The sequence below is a fragment of the Harpia harpyja genome, chromosome 7, assembly GCF_026419915.1.
Source record: "Harpia harpyja isolate bHarHar1 chromosome 7, bHarHar1 primary haplotype, whole genome shotgun sequence".
Taxonomy (NCBI): Eukaryota; Metazoa; Chordata; class Aves; order Accipitriformes; family Accipitridae; genus Harpia; species Harpia harpyja.
The window spans coordinates 16,247,028-16,255,764 of record NC_068946.1 but is presented as its reverse complement, the minus strand read 5'-3'; the positions used below and the strand labels follow the sequence as shown (position 1 = coordinate 16,255,764).

The following is an 8,737-nucleotide window of genomic DNA, read 5'->3' as shown; positions in this document are numbered from 1 at the left end:
AAATCTTGCTAAACTTAGTCCCAGCTGTCTCTAAAAATTACCAGTGCAATGTGATTCAGTCTTTTCCTAATTATCAGAGAGGGTTTGTTTGGTGTCAGGGGATAGAAAGAAGTCTGTCCCTGCAGACATCACCCCTTCCCCAGGGATTTCACTCAGCCCTGGAACATTGCAGCAGCCATGGTGGGGACCTGCCTAGGTTCCCTATTGCTACCGTGGTGGACAGGGACCGCTTTGCAGGGGGTCACCAACACAAGCATAGAGGGAACTGCTAAAGGAAGGATTGGAAAGCATCGTGAGTGAAAGGAAAAAAAAAAAGCCAACACCATAGCCCCACCCTGAAACGCCTTCAACATTCTGGCTGGCTGCTCTCCCCCTGTGCACCAGCTACAAAGCCCCTTTTGGGAAAAGAAAACCTTTCAGCATTGTTATTACAGTCATAAAGGCAATCAGATGGGAATTTAAGACCTCTCAGTCTCATTTAATTATTGGAGCACTTGTAAAAGTCACTTCAATATTAAAACCACATTAAGACAAATTCTGCATTGCAAAAAGAATAAATACTACTTCCAAGTTAAATATGTTCTCAGTTGGGCTGTGATAGGCCTACAATGCAGCTCATATGTGTTTTGCCAATATTGTTACATTACTTATCTCCGATCCTCTACCTTGGCTGTTTTTCACTGCCATTCTGGGGTGGCTAGAGCTTTCCTGTGTTTCATTATTTTGTTTTTGCCAGTCACTTAAAACTGTTTTCCTGCGTTCCTTCATTGCCACACAGAAAACTGGTTTTTTTGAAAGTTATCTGAACTAATGGCAATACTAATCCCAGTTGCCATTGAGTTTGTGTGACTGAACCATACTGGTTTCCACTGGTGGCAGCAAACTGGAACCGCTGGACCTCACTCAGTGGATGTAATTCTTGCCGAGTGTGTCATACAGGTGGCAGCAGAGATGAGATGCCCAGGAGAGGTGATAACCTAAAAGCCCAAAGGCAGGAGAAGATGCAGGGGAGCAGCACATTGCCCACACCTGCCTGTTTCAGGAGGAGGCTGGCAACAGGGCGAGAGCACCCAAGGCCACGAGCTGCTGCTTTACTGGGATGCTGCTACCGCTGCAACATCTCATTTGGGCTCTCCCCTGACAAGTGAATTCAGAAGGAAAATCCTTTGGTTTGGATGCTTCTGCCAATGTAGTGCACCTCTATCATATGTATTTTATCCTTTAGCAGCTGTCCCTCACCCATCTTGGCTGCCGTTACATGTTCATCATTGCTTTCCAGCAGACCCTGTGTTATGGGTTTGTGTGGCGTGGGTTTTTTTGGTACCGGGAGACGGGGCCGCAGGGGTGGCTCCTGTGAGAAGCTGCTCGAAGCTTCCCCAGCTCCAAGTCAGACCCGCCTCTGGCCCAGGCTGACCCCATCAGTGGCAGTGGTAGAGCCTCTGGGATAACGCATTTCAGAAGGGGAACCGGGAGTGAGTGGGGGGATTGGAATGTGAGAGGAACCCCTCTGCAGATACCGGGTCAGTGAGGAAGGAGGGGGAGGAGGAGCAGTGGAGGAGGTTGATGCCCCTGCAGCCCATGGAGGGGAGCAGGGAGCGGAGCCCCCGAATATGGCCGTGACTCCATGGGAAAGCCCACGCTGGAGTAGTCTGTGACTGAAGATCAGCTCGTGGAAAGGACCCACGCCAGGGAAGTTCGTGAGGAACTGCAGCCTGCAGGAAGGACTCATGCTGGAGAAATTCATGAAGGACTGTCTCCTGTGGGAGGGACCCCACAGTGGAGCAGGGAAGAGCAGTCCTCCCCCTGAGGAGGAAGGAGCGGCAGAGACAAGGTGTGATGAACTGACCCCAACCCCCATTCCACATCTTCCTGCACTGCTGGGAGAGGAGGTAGAGAAAATCAGGAGCAGAGCCGGAAAGCAGCAAGGGGTGGGAGGAAGGTGTTTTAAGGTTTGGTTTTACTTCCTAATATCCTTGTTTTGTTTTGATTTGTAGTAAGTTAAATTGATTTAGTGTTTTCCCTAGGTTCAGCCTGTCTTTTGCCCGTGACCATAAGTGGTGAGTGATCCCCCCCCAGTCCTTATCTCGACCCACGAGCCTGCCTTTATATTTTCTCCTCATCCCACTGTGGCCAGGCGGGGGGCCGGGGGGAAGCAAGCGACCAGCTGCGTGGTGCTTTGTTACCGGCTGGGCTGAAACCACGACACCGTTTCCTCCATCCCCTGTTCAGCTGCCCACCAACGCCCAGCAAGGAGCTGCAGGTCCCTTTTGCCAGGCACATTTATTATTTGTGAACAACCTGCCTTTGAGCTCCAGCTTGCCAGATTTGGGGGGCACATGACACCCCACTTGCTTCTGGGTGTGCGGCTGGGGATGTTTGCGCTGGATCCCTTTGCAAGGCCGGCGCTCAGTCTCTGCAAGGGCCAAGCCAAGCACCATTTCTAAAATGAGCTATTGCATCAGTTCAAGGGCTCAGCACTTTCCTGAAGCATTCCAGCTGTTTCTTTATGCGGCTAGTCTTTCAAACGGCACAAAACCTAGAGCAAACATAATAAATCCCCATTTGAAATGAAGAGAATTTGACTATTTGATTCCAGGGACGCCATCTCGGTTCCAGCCTTATATGGAACCAAACAAGGGCAAGAGATAAGAATTAATGTTTCCATACCACCGTTTCTTGCAAAACACAGCCCAGTCCAGGCTGAAATGTTTAACTTCAGCCAGTGACATGCCGTCACTTGAGGCAGAGGGCTAAAATCAGCCCCCCAGATTTGCCTGATAGGCTCTGCGTAATAAAAGGTTAAAGGTATTTTTTGCACAGCACATAGGTTTAAAAAAAAAAAAAAAATTACCCATCAGGAACTTGCTGACTTGATTTGTTACCTTTCAAACTTTTACTTTAAACCTTTCAGTAGGCTATATGCATTTTAAAATATTTATCGTTATGCTAAGGGGCTAACTTTTATTTATAAGTTATGCTATAACATAAACCCCCCACTTCTTCCTCCCCATCTGGGCAGGTAAAAAAAAAAACAAACCCCAAAAAACCCCAACACTGTTACATGTAAATAGGAAACTGCATTAAGAGGCTCTCTCCCCCCGCGCTGATGCTTGTAACTGTTCAGGGGGAGAGGCTGAACTTCCTGCAGCCTCGAGCATCTCCAAACGGCACTTTGCTGGAGCCCTGCGTAACTTGGTATGGTCCTTGGCACATCCTGGCTCCTGCAAACGTCCAAGTCCAGCCCTTCATGACTGAAAGGCATAGTTAAATCGGCTCCTGCAACTCTGCAGGAGTTTTTTTTTCTTTTCTTTTTTTATATATATTTCTTCTCACTGATAACAGGGAGAAGCATTTTGGAGATGGCGGGTCCAGCGCGGGAAGGGGAAGCCACACAGCACGGAGGCGTCCCCTGGGCCCAGGGGTGGGGGGGGACGGGACCGTGTGTGATGAGCAGCTCTGACCTCAGCCCCGGGAACGCCAGCACCAACCATCTGGATCCCATTTGCGACGCCAGATCGCCCGGCCCCCCGCACTCCTGCGCCAGCCGCCTCCTCCGACCTCACTCAGACCCGCGGCGACCGTCTTGCGGGGACCAGCGCACCCCCATTTCTCTCACCCCGCTGGTGCTCACACCCCACCGATCAAGGCAAGCGGGGACCGGGAAGGCTGAGCGGCGCCAGCACACCATGAAGCAAGGGTGAGAGGCACTTCGGAGTGGAAAATCCTGGAATAAGCAACTTTTCTGGGGGTTCTCTCAGGGGTAAGTGTTGCTTTCCACGCAGGAGTCCTTAGCCTGGGCTCAGCGGCTGCTGTGCTGCATTTCGCCTCCTCGGCGGGGTGTTAGTCTTCAGGGAGTTTTCAAGGAGCTTTGGACAAAACCCATCCCATGAGCAGAGCAGTGTCCTCAGAGGAAAGCTACCCCCAGGCTTGCGTTGCGCTTGGAAAAGCAGAGCAATGTAGCTGCCTTGCTCACACCAGGAGCCTCCTCCCTGAGCCGATGCACCACAGGTGCACAGGGACACTCTTGGCTCCACTGGTGCAGGGGAATTAAATTAATTCAAAAACACTGAGTATTTCTCCCATTGTTGCAGGATGGTGTTTGCCATTGATGCCTTGAAATCACTCCAGAAGCAGCAGCTCGGTGGGATGGCAGCGGGGTGGCAGCCCCGAGGAGGGCATGTAGTGGTTTGGGGGGCTGCTTGGGCACAAGGAGGGGGGTGCACGAATGGGACCCTGCGAGGAGTCCAGCTGAGGGGGTGTCTCACTGCCCCTTTCCTGCTCCCGAGGCATGCCCCCAAGGCTGGGGGGTGTTTGCTAGCAGCCCTCACCCCTCCTGCCTCAAGGTGAGGTAGGATGAGCTGGCCAGAGATGCTTTTCAGGCCACCCACCCCACACAGGTCCCACTGCCGGGCATGTCCCTGCTGCTCCAGGGTGGGCCAGCACCATTGTGGTTCCAGGGACAATCCTCATCCTCTTGTGGTCATCCATGGAGAGGGAAATTGGCCAAACATCAGATATTTTTCCCCCCAGGGGCTCTCCAGCCTTGCATGGAGCCACCTCCCTTCTCCGCAGCCCCTATCCCTGCTCCCTCCTGCCTTTCCCAGCCTTTTCCCCCCATAGCCCCAGTCACCCTCAGCTCCCCAGGGCTTTGCACACAGCGATGGTCTTGCCGAGGGGGTGGCTATGACTAATCATGGAGACACCCCGCCACCGTCCCTCTTGGCTCAGCAAAGCCCTCCCTTCCCAACCAGAGCCTGGGGCGAGAAACAGTTGCGGCCAAACTGGTTTCCTGACCAGGCATAGGGGCCAAAACTGGCTGGAGCAGAGGTGGCCAGAGCCACTCTGGTTCCAGCGGGTGCAGTGGGAAACTCTCAGCTCATTTCTGGTTGCTGCGATGATTCATGTATGCTCTCAGGGGAGAAACGCTGCATTTTTCAAACTTCTGGCTTTACACCATTACTTACTGGTTTAAAAAAACCAAAACAAACAAAAAAACCAACCACCAGTATTTATGGTTGGATAACTACTGTGCTTATATAGTGCTGTTTCAGGGGCACAACTACCCAGTTTAGGAGCTTTGTGAAGGCCAGAGAGATGTCTCCAGCCAGAGGCTGTTGTAGGGAGCTGGGGGACTCTCCGCGGTAACGTAGGAATGCAGTAGCAGAGCAGAGACCCAATTCTGCATCTCCCCAGCACCATCCCTTGAATCACCAGTACCAGAGCTCAGGGAAACAGGCTTTCCATCCCCAACCTTATAACCCTCCTTCCACCCTCATCTTTGCAGAGAGGTTGACCATGACCAGGGGTGTGATGGCATTTCCAAGACAGGAGCGCAGGGCTGCACGCTTACTGCTGCGGCCCCTCGTCATTCATTCATTCCCTTCCCATTTTTCAGCAGTCTCCCTGGTTCCCCTTCTGGTATTTCAAACATCTTTGCAATTTTCCATTTAAATGCATTAACTTTCCCTGATGTCAGGGCAAGCTAAACCAGCCCCCACTGTATTCCCACATGTCAAGGAGGAAAAAAAAAAAAAAAAAAGAAAGTTGTTCCTCTCCTAACTTTTGCTACGTGCCTGTCTGGGAAGAGGAGGGAAGGGAACATCTTATTCCTTCCACCAGTGCAAGCTCTGGTAACTGCACAGTCTTGCCAGCCTTGGACTGTATTCTCCCAGCCTGGACGCATTTAATTTGCAGCAAAGGGATGAACCTGCCCCCATATTGGGCGTGCATGGCCGCAGGGCTGGCTATGGGTGGCGTTGCATGCCTGCTCTCCACTGTGAATCACAGCCAGCCTTACCACTCCACGTGCCCATCACTTTTTCCACCTTTTTAAGTGATCTGTGTTCCACATTAAGGATCCGATTTGCTTGGGTGGAGAGGCTCTAGGAGGCTTAGGTTGCTATACATAAAGAGTCATTGATCTTTGAGGGAGTTTCCTCGTTTTTTAGCAAATACTCCCTTTCCTCTTATTAACTACTCTATTTTAGTCTCAGTGTTCAGATGAAGAAAACAACCAGATTTTAAGCCAACAGCATGCTTATAAGAACTGAAATGAATAAGCAATTCATATTAAATGCTAGCATCCAGGGAACTTGCCTGGGTAGGATATAAATGCAACAGAACTCTGTCTCTGCTGAATGCTGGTTTTCAAAGTCAGAGCTCAAGTGGTTTGCAAAAGCAGGAAGATTTTCCACCCTTCTAAGGCTTGTTTGCTTCTAATGCTCAGCTCTGCCTTTGTAGGAAGAAATGTTTTCAGGAGCAGCCCTCAGCCCAACCACCTTCACCTTCCCAATGCCAACAATGCCAGATGGCAGCAATGTTAATGGAAACCCTTCAAAAGAGCTGGTGCAAATTGAAATGGCTCCACTTGGAGCCATGAATAAATTCAGAATCTGTCCTATACAGCTCATCCTGTGTTTCTAGAAATAGCCTTGCTTCTCCTGGAGGCTGTGGGGCCAGGTGAGATTTAGTGCTCTATGATGAAGAGGTGGCCAGGTTAGAGGCTTGGGACACTTACGTCCCTTTTCAAAGGCGACTGAGCTATTTCACACGGAAAAATCATGGCATTTAGCCTCTTAGGTGTCCAAATCACTGCTAGGAGTAGCTTTTGGCTAACATTTTCCCCAGCTCAGAGCTCTTAACAGTGCAGAGAAATTTAAGGGGGGGGATTCATCCAGCCGAGAGAGGAGCATGCATCACCTCCAGATGGCAATCTGTGCCACCACAGCCCCACATCAGGATTTCAGGAGCTGTTTCTCCTCCCTGCTTGCTCCACAGCCACGACTGAATGTATATCCCACTGCTGGGGCTGCAAATAATTGTTCTGGGTAGCCAGTGACCACTTTCAAGCTGCTGGCAAGGCTTGCTGCAGCCTCATGTCTTCACTGCTGCCTCCCAGGGACATGCATATAGCAGGAAACAGCCAAGTCAAAGGGATTTCAGGCTGAGCAGTTTGGTTGGGAAACAGAGTTATGATGAGGCATGAGGAGATCCCCACAAAGCAAATGCAAATGAAGGTGGAGGCCCCTTGGTTTTGACCCTGACATCCCTGTGGACCAGACTTTTAAAGGGGTCTGGAGGATGCTCACAGTATCTAATCTCCTGCACTATCTGTGGTAGGATGCTTTGCCCTCCCTCATGTCCTGCCTGATCCCCTTTCAGAAAAGCTGTTGGGACCCAGGTGCAAATCCACCTCTTTCTCCCAGCACAAGATGATCCACCCCACATGCACAAGGGAATTTAAGGGCTGCAATTGCTTTTCAGGTTTTTATTTGAGATATTTTTGGGGGATGCCCCAGGGCTGGGCAGGAAAATTGGACCACATGTACTGTGGTCTGGGGCAGTGAGGCATCCTAAAGTTCCCTGGCTGTGCCAGCTAACAAAGCTGCACAGACTGCCCAAGGCCAAGCCCAAACCCAGGCCATTTGTCCCCAGAAGAAGAGCACACAAGTCATAGCTCTGCCTACCACATTTACTTTGGGTCCTCTGTCATTTCCCAGAGGCTGCTCACCTCTCCACAGCAACGTGTCATGGAGAGGGAGAGCTGTTGGGAAGAGATTTCACAAATAAATCACTAGTTTTGGATTTCCTGGTTATCACACCCCAAGAGTCAGTTCTGCCCAGCTCAGTCCTTTAGACCTGAAGAAAAGCATCAAGCAACTACAAAAGGCTTGTACAGAAAACCCCTCTGACAGCTCAAGCTGTGCTGATTGCTTTCTCTCACAGTCCAGCACAATAGATAGCATCAGTGTCTGAAGCACGGGCCAGCTGGGAGATCAGATTTAAGAGGTATTTTGCAACAACATTAGTTATTCCCTCTAGCTGCCATTGCACCCTTCTATATCTACACAGGACACACATCACCTTTCTATTCACACCAAACCCATAGATACTTTCCCTCCCTCTCAAAGTCAGCCAGCCCAGCTGAGGGGCATATATAATGAATCAAAGTGATATGTAACAGCTGTAGTAATTCTTCCTGCCTTTTATGTTTTGCTTTTTTTTGTTTGCTCATCTGCTTTGCACTTTTACAGATTTTATTTTAACTACACTTTAGTGAAAAAACACACACAAGCAAACAATTGCTTAGAAAGTGAATTTGAAACATCCACTCAAATAAAAAAAATATGTAAAATGTCAAACTTTATGCACAGAGAAGTATGCAATAAGCAAAAAATAGCTGCTGGGGAAAATATTTAAGGAAATCACTTCATTGTGTTGGTGGTAGACATGATTGCCTTTTGAAAGCATTATTAGTAACAGATGTATGTCTTCTGATGAAATGGAGAACATACTGTGATATTAAGAGGTCACCATACACTAAAACTCTAGACAGACATAAAAACTTCAGATTACCGAAGACTACATGAGTTAATCTTTTAGCACATGAATTATTAAGAAACTAGCTACCCAGGTTTCGGTGCTAATTCTTAACAGTTCAGGAAAATACTTGGCTTTTCTAAGGGTACTCAGCAGTCAGATTTTTCAGCACTTTTTTTTCCAGCTTGCAGTGATTATATCAAAAGTTCAACCAGAGCTTTCACCCCCACCAGGACTGTAAGGTACTTTTCATTTAAAAAAAAAAATCCAGGATGAAATTGCCTTATTGAAAATAACAACAATCCAGAAGAATAAAGTTACAAAACAGATACTTGCCATAATCAAGAATTAAAATGAATTAACATAAGTTCACATCCCTGGTTTTATCCTCCACCCCCCGCAAGCTGGTGCCATCTCC

General features: G+C 49.2%; 1 protein-coding gene across 12 annotated transcripts in view; it reads left to right on the top strand.

Moving 5' to 3' along the window:
• Positions 1-3,544: 3,544 nt before the first annotated feature.
• Positions 3,545-8,737, top strand: part of COL6A3 (collagen type VI alpha 3 chain) — a 63,570-nt gene continuing 58,377 nt past the window's right edge. For all 12 annotated transcript variants that reach the window (XM_052791843.1, XM_052791841.1, XM_052791840.1 and 9 more), the window contains exon 1: positions 3,545-3,760. The gene's annotated coding sequence lies outside the window, so the exon portion shown is untranslated. The remainder of the gene's footprint in view (positions 3,761-8,737) is intronic.